We start from the raw sequence: 16,469 nt of genomic DNA, 5'->3' as shown, positions 1-16,469 counted from the left end.
TTCTCATTTCCCCAATGCATCTTCCCCTGTATAAAGGCAGAATAGCGCCCAGCTCAGAGAACTGTCACATGGGTTACTAAAGCAATTATATCAGTGAGATGGCTCCGCAGGCAACGGTACTAACCTAATGACCTGAGATCTGAGCCTGGATCCCACATGAAGGGAAAGAACTAACTCCTCAAAGTTATCTTCTAACTTGCACGTACACATCCATACTTTGGCACACACAGATACACACATACAGACACACACACACACACACACACACACACAGACATACACACACACAATGAATAAGAATAAAATTTAAAGTAAACATTGACAAAGTGAGGCAGACAATAAAGACATAATCTTTTTGTTCTCAGCCAGGCGCCGTCCTCCTCTCTGTAAACGGAGCCTATGAATACCATGGTTCCAATGTCTTCCCATTTAGTGTGGATTCAATGTGGCTAAGTGTTCTGTCGTTCTGGAAACACTATGGCAGAGCTGGTGGCTTTCCTTCTTAAACTCCCATTACTGTCTTTACTTAGAAGCATCAGGAAGAGTCACAGAAGAGTTGGAGATGTCAAGTGATGCTTGGTCACTGGAAGCTTAGAACATGAGGCTATGAGCCCTTTCTGTTAGAATACCAGGAAGTCTGATGTGAAGCAGTCTCTCCTAGAAATGGACGCATAAGGAGGCAGGAGCAACAGCAGTATCAATGCACAAGTAAACAGGGAGAAAACTTTCTTGGGATCCCACTCCTAGCCAAGAGTGGCAGACAACTATTGACAGCTGAGAGCCGCGACTTAGCCCCTCCCCCGGAGGAGCACTTTATTGGCTGTCGACTGCAGGGTGCTCAGCCTTGAAACCATACACACAGGAGCAACAAAGGTGAACTCAGCAGGTTCTCTTTATGTTTGCTTTTTCAAACACATATACATGTAGCAAATATACGCATGTGTAACAGTAGTAATCAAAGAAAAATGAGGCTATCTTCTTGACAGTGGGGGTGTGGGAGGGGTTCAAGGGAAGGTAACTGGGAGGGGCTGGAGAGAGGAAACAGGAAGGAGAAGTGATATAACTATTTCAATTAAAAACATTTTTAAAACAACAGAAATACTTAAGAGTTCTGTACTGAGGGGAAGGGAGCTGCTGACATCAAAGCTTTCTGAAGATTAAAAGGGGCAAGCAAAATGGACTAACAATGAGGAAGACTCATGGGAGCACTATAAACTGCTAGGTGCTCACCATTGTCCCTGCATGGAGGAGCACTCATGGGAGCACTATAAACTGCTACGTGCTCTGCCGCAGACTGCCTCCTTTGTGGGGTCTCCCATCTGCGTGGAATGGGGTCTCGGTTGCAGATGAGCAAGGATTCGGTGAGTGAGTGACAAATAGTCCGAGAGAGAGAGAGAGAGAGAGAGAGAGAGAGAGAGAGAGAGAGAGAGAGAGAGAGAGAGAGAGAGAGAGAGAGAGAGAGAGAGAGAGAGAGAGAGAGAGAGAGAGAGAGAACTGAGTGCATTCTTTAAAATGAGCATCACATTTTTAATACAGAACAAACAAGAAAAGCGGGGCAGGATACATCCCCAGTTACAGTGACACAAGACAAAGGATTGAATACAGCAAAAGACCTGGGGGTGGGACCAGGCTGTTTGAGGAGGAAGCCAGGTGTTAATTGTTATCCACTTATGCTGTTCCTTTGGGCCTAGCAGAAAAACCTGTTTTGAGGGTTCTGCTCTAGCAGACCTTCTCATGAATAATGAAATACCACAACCCCCCTATTTCCTAGGCCTTGGTAAATACTTGCATATGAACGTAACTTGGATGAAATGAAGATTCCAAAAGTATGCTTGCCCTGCTATTTTAGCTCTGTTCTTTGTAATGCTTAATTAGTATCACCGGTCTTTACTAGAAGTGAATTAGAATGATAATGAATAGGTAGCCTTTCCTACTGAATTCTGAGCTCCTGGCTTTAAGGAATTTTCAGGACTTTTAAAACACTGATGAAAACTTCACCTATGATAAAAATTCAATCTTTAGAGGCATTCTAATACTGAAAGAGAGCATACACCATACTAACATGCGGATAGGGTTCGTGTATATAGATTATTGGAAATGCCAGGGCTCCAGGAGGCTGAGTTTCTTTTGAAACTCCTTTTCTCAGGACTCGTCCAGGTTTTCAGACATGTTGTGAGTCACTGCTGGAGTGGGCATGGCAGTGCTCACCATTGCCCCAGCATGGAGGAGCACTTCATGGGAGCACTGTGAACTGCTAGGTGCTCACCATTGCCCCAGCATGAAGGAGCACTTCATGGGAGCACTATGAACTGCTAGGTGCTCACCATTGCCCCAGCATGAAGGAGCACTCTTGGGAGCACTGTGAACTGCTAGGAGCTCACCATTACCACAGTGTGAAGAATCAAGAGGCAGATGACAGTGTCAATCATGGGACTTTCTGTAACCTTTGGCAAAATCAGAAAGGAATCACATGCTCTCCCGCCTTTACCCAAATTATAAAAGTGTTTCCTCTCTCCAGACAATTTTTGCTGGCATCAGAAATGGAAAGCAGGGGTTACATTTAAGAAGAATTGCAAGGAAAGAGATTCAGAGATTGATAGATAATCCATGGCTTCTGCGGAAAGGAGAGTGAGAAGGGGAGAGCAAGAGAGCAAAAAAGGAGGAGAGGGAGGGAGGGAGGGAGGGAGGGAAGTGAGGAGAGAGAGGTGGGGGGATCGGGCTCCTCTGACTGAAGCCTGGGTTACATAAGCAATGGTGGTACCACGACCAGGTCAGAAAAAGGGTTTGAAGGTTTAAGTGCTGCGACACGTTTGGAGGCTGAGGTGACTTGATGGCAAAAAGGCAATATCCAGGCTACTGAGGACAGCACACCAGGGCTCGAGAAACAGCAGAAGCGGGAGGAGTGTCTGATGGCAGGCAGAGTATCTGATTGCAGTAGCAAATGCATAATCAAAATTAGTTTAGGGATTACTCAGGAAATTGCAAAGTTCATCTTCGTGGGTTGGAAAGGGCCTCTTTCACATTCCGCATCAGGAACCTGAGAGCGTTCTCGGCTCTGACTTTTGTTTTTTGTTTTTTGTTTTTTGGGTTTTTTGTTTGTTTGTTTGTTTTCTTTTTTTTTTTTTTTTTTTGAGACAGGGTTTCTCTGTTTAATCTGGCTGTCCTGGAACTCTCTCTGTAGACCAGGCTGGCCTCGAACTCAGAAATCCACCTGTCTCTGCCTCCCAAGTGCTGTGATTAAAGGCATGCGCCACCACGCCCGGCTGGCTCTAACTTTTGTATTAGTTGACCTCCTGGGATCTGTGACCAAACATGCTGAAGGAGGCAGATTTGGGGCGTAAGGGTTCAGAGGTCACAGCACGAGAGGATAGACCCTGTAATGATGGGGAGGGCGAGGCAGGAGAATATGCATCCAGAGAGAGGACAGAAGAGGGAACAGGGCTAAGAAACCTGAAGGGCTGTCCACAGTGACTCCCTTTCTCCAGCTAGACAGCATCAACAGGCCTGACCCCAGATGCCAACCAAGTGTTCAAAAACATGACCCTCTGGGTGACATTTCACCTTCCAACCATATCCCCTGTCTCCTGGGATATGTCATTATCACCTCGACCCACCAACAAAAGAAACAAAAAGAATACAGAGGAAGTATGCCTGTGTCTTTAGAATCTTGGCCAGGAAATGATGTACGTGTCACCTGAACTTACATTACTATTGACAGTTACTGCAAAAGACAGAGAGTTGTCATCCGTCACATACCTGAGGAGAAAAGGATAAAAATTTCTGATGACCGGAGCTCTTTGAACATCTATCCTTGCTGGCGGAGTCAAGAATCTGTGAGGACAAAGATAATTCTCCACTCAATCGCCATTATGGTGTTATTGTCTGCCCTGTCGGGTGCCTGGCAAGTGTGTGGTGTTAGTCAAAAGAGAAAGGCAGAGCTGAAGCCATGGATGATATAAAAGAAGAGGATGCACTGGGCGTGGTGGCTCAAGCCCTTAATCCCAACACCTGGGAGGCAGAGGCAGGTGAAGCTCTGAGTTCAAGGTCAACCTAGTTGACATACTGAGTTCCTGACCAGCTGGAGATAACAGTGAGACTTGTCTCAAAATAAAGGAGAGAGGGAGAGAGGGAGAGGGGGTGGGAGAGAGAGAGAGAGAGAGAGAGAGAGAGAGAGAGAACAGAAATACAGAAAATTTAAAGAAAAAGATATCTCAGCTGGGGATGTAAGTTAATACAGAACATCTTCCTAGATTGCTCAAGGCCCTGGGTTTGAGACTCTGCATCACAAAAAAGTCTGAACTAGTGATGACACGGAACTCTGTGAGTTGCTTGAATTTTAGTCTCTCGTTTTAACCTCCAGTTACTGAGGGCAGAGTGTCAAAGAGCCTTGACAGGAGAGAGGTATTTCTACAGGATGCTAGGAACAGATGCTCAGGAGGACCAAGCAATTGGTCAGTTTGAGCTTTTGGCTTGCCCTGAGGTGTGAGCAGAATTGCCTGGGGATCACAAGCCAGCCCACATACTGAACAGGGAGGAATTGGCTCCGTTATTCAGAGAGCCCCCAGCCATTGCTGCGGACCTCGGCCTGGCTGCTGCCTGACCTTACACGAGCTTTCCTGCTTCTGACTGAAACGTTTACCACACAACGACAGCCTATCTCTTGTCTATCTTCTTCAGCGGCCACCTCTGAGGATGTCACATAGATGTTACCTGCCCTCAACATGAAGGTGACGGGTGCCAAACCAACCTCGACTTTGCCCACATTTCTAAGATTCACTAAAGGAGTATATTAGGAACTTCCAGTTAATTTTATTTTCTGAAAAATCTCATGCACCCCTCTGCTTCCGTACGTCTCCACCTCTACCATCAGTTCTCCGCTGGACCACGTAGATAGAGCCCTGCCCAGCCTTTCCTCATCCTTATCTCTCTCACACTAACTTATTGTCCAGCAGTTCAACAGCAGGTGGTGTCCAGATGTGCATCTACGCTTAGTCTCGACACCCTTTTAAACTTTTAAAAACCTACTTTGGGGTTAATAATAGGTAAACTTACTGGCACTAGTCTTTTAGGAATTGTTCCAAAAGCTATGTGATGTAAATTGGGGAAATGTGACCATTTGTGACAATTTCTGAACTAGAAACACTTTCTGAGGCCTCCACCTTCTTCAGCCTTTCCCTGGTGGCCTCCTATCCTGGTGGCATGGGGGGGGGGGTCTAGCTTAGGTGTTTCAAGGCTCCCCACATTTCTCCCTCTTCATGTAGTCTTTGACAGAGTTGTGTATATAGCTGTTGGATTAATGCCTACCCTCCCCCATCATCTCACCAACACTAGTAACAGACATTCAACAAATACTTTATTAATGAGTTTACAATTTCAGTAAATAAGAGTATACAGCTCTTGGAGGAAAACCCATGTGAAATGCTTGGGAAATAATGCTTAATTTTGAACCCTTTCACATACTAGTTTTTGTTTGCTACTCAGTGAATAATTTTATTTTAAGTAAAAATATTCTACATTGACTATCAGCAAGTTAGTGTGAATTGAAACAGAAACAATAAAAAAAATAGCTTTTTAGTCCTATTGAGTTTTTAGTCTGAATGGAAATGTTTGTATGCCCTCTACTTGTTACCAAAAGCTGTGCTTTCCACTCATCTACATCTTACAATATTTAAACATCTTTGCTCTGCAAGTTTTGCTTTTCCTTTAAGGAGTTTTTAACCCCAACAGTTGAGCAAATGAAATATATATATATATATATATATATATATATATATATATATATATACAGCTCATGGACATATTTTAAGACTTTTGGGAAACACTTAAAACAAAAGCTACTTTGAGGATTAGGAAATGGCTTGTCTGAGCCTTGCCAAGTGTATGTGGCTAACCTCTTTGTGGGATGCATGGAAAGAGAAAGGCACAGGCCCCGACATTCTCAGTTCAAGGTTACCAGAGAAGGTGAACGCAGCGTGTTCCTCTTCCTGTTAACACAGGCCATAAAAACAGTGTCTTCTTTCACTCAAAACAACTTAAGCACACGCAGGGAGACTTTGACCGCTTGCCTTTTAGTTTCTCGGGGGGGGGGGGTCCTGGATGGATTTTGACCCCTTTTCCTCCTTCCCAGAGTTTTATGGTGTATTTAATGAGCCTTGGATACCTGTGCAATCCACTGTCTACATTTAATCAAGGGGGAGAGAGGGGACTCCAGAGGGGGTTTATTACACGGTGGCTAAGGTCATTGCACAGTCTGGGCATCCCACCCCGATCAAACTGCCCTCACCTTTTAAGAATTGGGAAGTTTATTCACCAGAGTTAATATATGAAAACGAAGGCTTAATCCTCTACTTAGAACACAGGACCCAAATGCTGTTCTGTTTATATTAAATCTATTTACTGGTGGAAAGACATTACCAACTGTAATTCTAGCACTTGGGAGGCTGCAGTAAGGGGAAGGCAGTGAGTTCAAGGCCAGCCTGGGCTACATAGTAAATTCCAGGCCAGTCTAGGCATTCAGAATTAAATATTGCCTCAGTAAGAAAAAAAGGAGGGAGGGAGGAAGAGGGGGGAGGAAGGAAGTGCGAGAGGGAGGGAGAAAGAGGAGAGAAGGGGGAAGGAGGGAGGAAGGAATTTAAGGGGTGACTGCTTACAGAAATAATTCATTACATAACTTCTACAGTGCTTTCAACAGGAATTTTATGCTAGCCAAATATAGTACAGCCCGTGCCCCTACTGGAGTACTTCCCACTTTGTACGCAGCACATTGGACCATGCCCAGAACTTACCTGCATGGAGAAAGATTTTCCAGGAGGTGGGCACCAAAGTCAGAATGTGGGCACTGGGAAACATGACTACGGAGAAAGCCAGAGGGAAAAAGGAGTCCGGACTCCATTGCCCTGACTGAGAAGGAATTCTCCTGTGAGAGCCAGGGCTTGCAGCCCACAGGAGTCTGAAAGCTGACCTGGAGCCTGTCTACCTCTCCTATGCCCCTGCTTCTCCCGTAGGGCACTTGGGCAAAAATCCTTCTAAAGAATGTCTCCTGGATCTTAAAAAAAGAATTTCAGAGCCAATAATTCAAATTAGTCATCGTGACCTAGACCCGGGCATTAAAAGCATTTATTTGTGTTACTAATAATATTAAGCATATCTAATATGCTATTAGATATAAAATACGTATACTCAGCATTCCATTAGATACACAAATAAACACGTGTGCCTGGTTGTTAATCTTGCAAGTTGAAGGACAACACATAGAGCAAGCAGGTGAGAGAAAGCCACGCAGTTACACTTTGTTCATTTTGTACTTTTAAGATTGTGTGGTGAAGTTCCACTCACAAGTCACGAAGCAGGGCCACTGTACACAGCAACAGTAGCCAGCCATAACAGGAGAGAACTACTAATAATTTCTTTTAAAAAAAGTATTACATTCAAAGACTGGCTCAAAAAAACTACAGCAATACTCTCATCAAAAGCACTTGAAGCTCTTTGGAAATAGCAGGGGTCCAGCCTGCTTCATCTGATGAGGCATCTCACAGGGACCTGATAATGAAGTCAGAGACAGGGTCTAGGCCATGTGAAGCAGTCAGAAATCTGAGCCCTCTCATTTTGTGTGTTTAAACCCACATCTCATTTTTCTGTGTTTTCCTGCCTTCCTGGAGTAGTATCATAACTTCTGCTTCTTCATACACAGTATCCAGCACACACTGGATGACTAGGTGCTAAGTTTCTTACCACTAAATGAATACATTTTAAAGCTGTGGGTTAAAAGATGCTAAACCTCTGTAGCAAACAGAGATGAAAACTGGCATAGGCCAGAAGCCATGGGAATTCATTTCTTCTAGACGCACTGTCCCAGGACTGTGTTCCCCTCCATCTGAAAGTCTCTGTGACCTCCAGAAATGCAGCATCATCTCCATCCAGTTGCCAGAAGCTGAAGGAGATCAGAGAGGACCGTTCTAGGGAGCCCAGCTTTCATGATGCTTCAGGGGGAGAGGAAGAGAGCTGAGATGTGGGCTATGAAGCAGAAGAGGGACTAGATCTTCGGAGGTTGCTGAAAGTCACAGCCACTCCCTCCTAAGCTACAGGAAAAATCACCACAGTAAGGAAAGAATGCTAAGTACTCTAAATGTCCCAATAAAGCTTAATATTAAAAGCTCATAGTAATTATGAAAGGTTGGTAAAACTACATATAGTGAAGTGTGTTACACAGAAAAAAAAAATATTAAAACCCAAAAGCGTTGTCGGCTTCTAAGTGCAGCAGACAGCTCATCAGTCTCGTACAAATCAAAGGCGTTATGAAAGTTAATCTATCTACTGGCTGGGTTACACTGCGGATTCAATGTCCACTGCATTTGAGAGTCAACAGAATAAGGTGACATGCACTTTATATAAGAGTTGTACAATCTGCATGATTCTACTGCTACACAACGAAGCTAGAACCATTTTCTTGTTACACGCATCTCTAATTTCTTTCATTCTTTGGGGTTTGTGTGTGTGCCAGGGTATGAGTTTGTTTTTCTGGCTTTGTAGGTTTCATTTTCATAGTTTTGCTGTCTCCATAAATAGATCAAGTGCACAAGATTAGGTCTTTGTCTCCTCTCTATCACCTTGCAGACAAAGCAAAACCTGGCACAATCGTGGTCTAATTAAGGCCTGGCCAAATAAGTACACACTAAGCAGTGTGCATTCAGGTCAGCAGGCCACCCACCAAGCAAGTGGAAAAGACGATTCGGGGTTATCCCACTGAGAACTGGATGCGCCTTCAGAGAAAACAGGAGATGGTGCATTTGGCCACTGTCAAGTACAAATAGTACTTTACATGGTGGCACGCAGGCCACATGTGTGCTGAATATTGAGAGCATACTTGGAAAGAGAGAAATAGCAGTCTGACATTTGTAGGGCAGAGTGACCTTCTTCCACTGCCCCCCCAATATTCCCAAAAGACGAATTCTAGGGAGAAAATGATAAAAATACATAGTCATTTAAGGATAATGACTGAAGTTTTCCAACTGAGTTTATAAATATGTTTAAACAAAAAGGTTGTCTGGGTCTAAATGGATTTCAAAAGATGAAAACTCTTTAATCTCTTCTAATGCTCTAGACATATTTTCACTTAACAGAATTCCTCATTAGTTTTTAACTATTAGTTTAAATCTTGCCAACTGGAAGCAAGCAGAAACTTGCGGATGTGCGGCAGATAACTGATTCTCAAATGGGAGTTGGTAGGAAAAACTCAGAGCCTCCACAGAGATAATGGGACCAGGAATGTGGAGTTTGGGAAACTCCCCAAGCTGAGGCTGACTCCTCCACCCCATCCTTGTCTAGAGCCACTGCTGAGCTGTTACTTCACAGTGTGAGGGCAAACTGCTCTCCTGTAGACGAGCCAGAAAATAAAAATGGGGTACTTTCCCTTCTCCTTGGAAGTTATGAAGGAACAAGGAAAGGTTATTAAAAAATAGTCAAAGAAAGAAAATTGCTTCAAAAGGCATACATGTGAGGGAAATAAATGAATAGTTCTTTCTTTTCCTTCAAATGTTTTTTTAAGGTTCACACACATATGTGTGTATGTATATATGTGTGTATATATGTGTGTATGTATATTTGTATGAATGTGTATATGTGTATGCATGTGTTTTTTATATGTGTGTGTTTGTTTATATGTGTGCATATGTGTATATATGTATATATGTATAAATGTATATGTATATATATGTACATATGTATATGTGTACACATATATGCACATATTTATATGTGTGTATATGTGTATACATGTATATATATGTATATGTGCATGTATGTGTGTATGTATAAATGTATATATGTATAGATGTATGTTTATATATGTGTATGTATATGCATATATGTGTATGTGTTTGTGTATATGTGTATATGTGTATATATGTATGTGTGTATGTATATATGTTATGTGTGTATGTATATATGTGTGTATATATGTATGTATATTTATACATACTGTATGTTGAACATGCTCCCCTCATACCCTCTATTCTTCCTTTTCTTACTTTGCCCCCTTCCCTTTGCCAGCATACATGGGAATTTTATTATCATTTCCTTAATTTTTGATATTATAATATAAAATTGCATCATTCTCTTCAACCTTGTCCTGTTCCTCCCTGCAAATCCTTCCATATACTCCTCCCTGTCCTCTTCAAATTCGTGGCCTCCTTTTTTATTAATTGCTGTTCTGCACACATATGCGTACATGCACACATGTTCCTAAATACATAAAAACAATCACAGTGTTAATTCTACTTTCATATCTCATGCATATATTCACAATACACATGACATATTATACATACATATTTTCATGAATCTATATATCTATATAAAATATAAGCAACAAACAAGAGAAAACATGTTATTTAAGCTTCTGACATGGCCTTAAGTCACTTGTGTTCAGCAGCATGCATTTCCCTGCAAACAACAAGACTGTTCTTCATTGATGAAAAGATTTGTTATGTACATATACCACATTTTTGTTATTCATTCCTCTGTTGTTGGATATCTAGCTTGGTTCCATAATTTATCAATTGCGAACTGCTCTATAATAAACACTTGTATACAAATCACTGAGCTAAGTGGGCCTGAGGTCCTTTGTGTCAATACCCAGGAGTGATGTAGCTGGATCACATGGAAGATGCATGGAAGCCTTACATGATGCTGGTACAGATTAAACTAGCCCAGTCGCTATGGAAACGTAAGATTGACCATATCTCCATGCTCTTCTTCCTTTATCCATTAGAACTGTTGCAGCTGGGATACTTGGAAAGTGGAGACTGACATAAAGTGGATGTTATTTGTCCAAGAAAACCGAAAGTAAGCCGCACAGGCCCTCATGGTGGATCGTTCAAATCAGACGAAAGAAAAGCAATGAGTGAGAGAAGCAGCACTGAAATATTCTTCCAAAGCTGAATCTATTAAGGCCAAATTTAAGCCCAGTTTTGAAAGAGTGAGTGTGTGTGTGTGTGTGTGTGTGTGTGTGTGTGTGTGTGTGTGTGTGTGTGTGAAAATATCACAGTGTTTCACAAGTTTCTGGGTCACTCTTGGTAATGAAATAACAATCCACTACAGCTTTGACTCCAGATCAAAATGAGACAGCATCTTACCCGGACTGATTACATCCTAGACTGACAGGGCCTCAAAGGAGGTTTCCTCCACCTCAGCACCATTTGCACTGGGGCTGAGTAAACACTGCTGTGGGAGGCTAAACTTGAATCCTTGATGGGCAGTCCCTGTCCTGTGTCCTCGAAGTGCCCAGCGGCGAGTGGGATCTCCCCTGCTGTGACAGTCAAGAAGTGTCCCAGACGTTATCTTTATCTATCGGATGTGTGGGGCCCGGGGCGGACCAGGGTTATCGCTCCATTGAGAACCACGGATGCCTGGGCAGAAACCAGTCCTGGGAGGCCTCACACCGTGTATAAAGTAACTATGGGATTACGATTACTATTACTATTACGATTAAGATTACGATTATAGGAATCAGTATCAAAGTAGTCAAGCCCATTGTTAACTGCAGGACTTAGGGGACTCTGGCCAAGCTTTCTGTTGCAAAGAAGCCTTGCCCTGACGTTTCTGCTGCTCTGCTGTGGAGGCAGGGATTACCCAGAAAATAAAACTTCCTCAAGTGTGTGGGCTATTAACGTTTTAATTGTCCAGTGTTTGCGTCCAAGAGGAAAGATGACAGTTTCAACGGGACACAGGCAGGCAGTTCTACGGGCAGGAAGTTCTGCAGTGGAGAACACTTTTCTGTCTCCTGACCTCCATCCCCACTGTCACAGGGAGAGCCTCAGAGGAGAAATTCCAACCGCCAGTGGTCCCTTTAGGATTAATTCTGGATGGTTGTTCCCCAAAAGGTGAAATGATCGACCAAGAATCATGTGGTACTTTTAACTAAAATTAAATAGCTTCCTTACTGCCGGTGAGCTTGACGCTAGCAATTTCAATTTAAAATGAAACAAATCAAAACTAACAGGAATTTGGCCAAAAGAACACCAGCCCGGCCTGAAGTACTTCTTAAATTTACCCTTAAATGAACCCATCAAATAATAAACTCTTTTAAATCTGAACTCTTCCATAACTTTTAAATATAACTTTTTCCTAGCTCATCTAAAATAAAATGCAATAAAATAATTGCAAAAAATTAAATATGCCAGAGAGAAAACTTTACTGTGTGAACTCATATTGCTCAATTAGAGTCACACACACAAACACACTCTCACACACACACAGTATTTTAGATACCTAAAACATCTGTGATTTTAAATAAATAGACCTTTTTAGTGACTTAGAAAGAAAGCATACTATTACACAATTACATTACACATACCTCACACCAATGAAACTATTCTAACATTAAAATACAAAGATTCCTAAAATTGAAATAGTTTTTTTCCATTATTAACAGTAGCTGGAAGGATTGATGTAAATAAATGCAAATTCATAGATTATTAAACATGCTTTTCCAACTCATGGAACACGGCAATTTAAATTTTCTCCACCTGATCAACCTTTGCCCTAGAGTCAGGCTGAAAAAGAAAAAATCGATTACATTTCTATCTTCATCCTTTAAAAACATGCAACTAGATCACAACAGAAATAAAAATAAATTGTTCAGGAGCCACTGCCCTCGGCTGCACAGAGCAGAGAGCTGTTCTCTGCAGTCAGATGCAAGCCACGATTCCCTTGACTTTAAACCTCTATCACACTGACAGCTGCAGCAAACTGACAAGCCAAAAGAATCTTACCTTCATCTGTTTCAAAAAAGAATCTTGAAATGTGTTTACATTTTGTGGTATGAATTCAAAAGTATTTTTAGTAGGGGGAAAAAACAACAAAACATCTACCAATAATGTGAATTGAAGCTTTGGGTTTAAGAGGAAAACTGTGAACATCTAAAGCATGCTCGAGTTATCTTTTAACATATAATTTGATTTTTAAAGAGACCGTACTAAGAACTGGAGCAGAAGGAAGCTGAGTCCTGCCAAGTGGCTTACAACGTGCATGTTCATCAGTGATTTTAAAGCCTTGGCTTTATTTAGTTGTATTTCCGCTGTTTAGCTAATATTTTAGTCTATACTTCTCAGGTCTTGGGAATGTATCTCTGAGCTGAAAAACATTTTCTGGTGTGTTCACATAGACTGTTCACTTTCCCTTGCTAATTCTCTTGCCCAGTTAGAGATCTGGACACTGGCAAGGGTCAGAATGATCACCTGGAATGCCGTATCCCAGGGTATGGTATATCACCTAGATGTTTGTCTGCGCAAATCATAGATAGCTACTTATTTGGCATTGGTCGGTTCTAGTCCTTGACACCAAAGGTAAAACTCATGCACTCTGGAGCAGGGATGTAGCATTCTGTTGAGAAAGTAGAGTGGAGGCCAGGAGAGGGGCACATTAGTGTGCAAGTCAGGATGCCAAGAGCTCATGTCCCCCAGTAATTGCAGAGCAAAGGGAGGTTTGATCACATGTGACAAAATTCAAACTCAAGATTTCTCTGTCTGCCCCAGCCTAAGAAATAGAAGGCATAGTGCAGAAGTCCACCAGTGATCTCTTCCTTATCTTGGTTGATGGCATAACCTCAAGTCACACCGTCTCCAGTTCCCGCCTCCCTAAACCTCTCACACCCATTAGTCACCAGGTCTTGTCAATCATACCTCAAAAAAAAAAAAAAAAAAAGTTTACATAATAAACTGGTCTGGTCCTCTGTCTTTGCCATGGCTGTGTCTGGGGCTTAACTCTTTATTTAGCCGTGTGCCATGCCAGCCACTACCATCCAACATGTATCCTTTCTCAGCAGCCTGTTTGCCTAGGACAAATTCTGAAATTCAGAGTTTTTTCTGGCACGCTAGTGTCCAGCTGCTCCCTATGTTAAAACTATGTTCCTTCTATTCATCTGTCAGACCACCCACAGCCCACACTTCCATCTGGATTAACCCTTCGGTTTTTGATACCCTCTAGTCATTTATCTGGACTAAGACCGTCTCTCTGCCACCTGCTCTGTGACCCGAGTTGCATCTCTTACAGCAACCATTGCTTTCGATTGAAGTCAGGGCTTAATTTTATTCAGCTTCCCAGATCAAGTTCCCTTGACAGCGTCCGCCATGGTTTCACATGAATTTTTAAATGTTTAACTTAGAGTCAAGTGCTATTAAAATAAGGAGCTAAACAGTAAAGTCCCCCAAAGTGATTACAGGTAAATTTATTCATCGGCAACTTCTATAGAACATAGTTCCATTTCTTTGTTTATCAGTCTTCCTCCACACTTCCTGGTGTCCTCGTGAGCTTGGTCCTCATTCAGCTTAGAAGAAATTTGAAGAAGAAAATGATTACAGAGTAAAACCTTCCTTCTTAGCAGGCATGATTAACAAACTATTGTTCCCCTACATAAAACAGTGTGCAGTTCTTGGAAGTCGTGGAACTCCATCTCAGCATATAAATGAGATAAATGCTGCTCAAACACAGCAGTTGAACGGTATCCCCCAAAAAGCTGATGATGGAGAAAATTAATACAATTTGAACCCACACTTATATCATATTGACTTTCAGTTCCCTAAATTAAAGTTTTTCAAATGTATTTATACCTTTCATCAAAAACAAGAAATATATACATATGTATATATAATTTATATTTTTCTTTTCCTCAAGGTTATACATTTTGAAGTACCCCTCTTTAGGTTCTTTCCTCAGTGACATATAAAAGAAGCTAAAAGCCACCTTCCTCTACCCTTGAGCCTCAAAATACAATAAACAACCAAAACAGGGCTCCCAAATGACAAACCCACAGAACAACTATCCAAGAATTTATAGCATGTGTAAATAATAGTTATAATACGTAGCATTTAGTATTGTTGTGAATATGTAACACACTCGTATATGACACAAATACAGAGCCAATTCAAGTTCACAAAAGCCTCTACAGTTAAAAATTATATTGGTGCCATGTTTTTACAGGTCTGCAAAATGAAGGAACATAAGGAGTGGAGAGCTGGAGTGTTGGCACCCAGTTAGAAAGTGGGAGAGGCTGACCCCAGCTCTGTGCTCATGGCCTTGTCAGGAACTAACCTCTGCCTAAGCTTTGTACAGGAAATGTCCAGGGTCAGGGGAAAAAGAGAATCATCCCAGCCAAGTTTTGTTACTCAATAACAATGTTACTTGTGGTTATTTTTGTTCTATGTTTAAACTCGCCAACGTGATATATACACACACATATACATATACATATACATAAATGCACACATATACATATAGATACATATGAATACAAACATACACACATGCATATCTTTTACTCGGGGCGATTTAGAAATACACAATATACGAAATATGCAAAAGAAGGAGAAAAGGCACTTTTATATATTCTAGAAGTCTTAGAAATGGCAAGTATAGATATCAGGAGATTAAAATTAACCTCAGCTTCGGAAACGATGCTGGGAACAAAAGGGCTTGGACTTCAGGACACTAATGTTGAAATTCTCCATTTCAGGAGAAATTGAGTCCTCATTAGGGCAGTGAACTCTTTTCCATTAGCAGCGGGGCCTGAGCACTGGCCTTCCTGTACGCCCTCAAGTGAGAACTGAGTTATGTATGAGTGGCTGCCTTAGGAAGAAAATAAGCGGTCCAGGAAGGGGGGTTGATGGGGGCACTGAAGGAGGGCTAAGTGAAGCACTGCCATTTAGCTTGTAAAGTGCAGCAGCTGCAGCCTGTTTTCACTAATATCTGACATGTTTCTTTGGCCATTGGCCAAATGGAGCTGTACCCAACACTTCTCCTGTTCTTCCTCTGCCTGGAGGTTCCTTTGTAACCGCTGCTTGAGACTGTAGTCCACCCCAATCAATGCCTCAATTCCTTCCTCCCCCTAATGTGCAGGCATCCCACCCTAATTAATTAACCCAACACCAGCTTCACCCAGGACCTTCCCACACTTTGCCCCTTCACAAAGCCTAGAGACATCAGCACATTCCTGACTGCCTTGCTTGTCAACTCCCTTTCTGCTAAAGACCAGTGTCCCCTTTCCCTGACCTGCCTCTGATTCCATCTCACTTTAAAGTATCTCACTTTAAGAGACAGTAACAAATGTTGCTTTTCTTCTGTTTGGTTTGTTTATTCCCTTTCACTAGACCTATTAGAATTAAAGCCCAAGGGACTTGGGAGATGAGCCTAGAAAGATAGTATGTGTATAAGAACTCAGTGCTGGGTCTATAACTATGTAACCATGCAATAACTTTACCTGTTACTAATTGACCTTGAGTCACCCATCCAGATTCTTAACACGTAATCTGCTACATTATTATCTGTTATTATCTACTATTAATTAGCCCATTAATCTGTTCTGTCATAAATGCTGGTACTAGTCAGAATGGCTAAGATTAAAAATTCAGGTGACAGCAGATGCTGGCGAGGTTGTGGAGAAAGAGGAACACTCCTCCATTGCTGGTGGGATTGCA

Source organism: Mus pahari, chromosome 21 (assembly GCF_900095145.1).
Source record: "Mus pahari chromosome 21, PAHARI_EIJ_v1.1, whole genome shotgun sequence".
Taxonomy (NCBI): domain Eukaryota; kingdom Metazoa; phylum Chordata; class Mammalia; order Rodentia; family Muridae; genus Mus; species Mus pahari.
The sequence above is the reverse complement of the archived record's forward strand: the minus strand, read 5'-3'. Positions refer to the sequence as shown.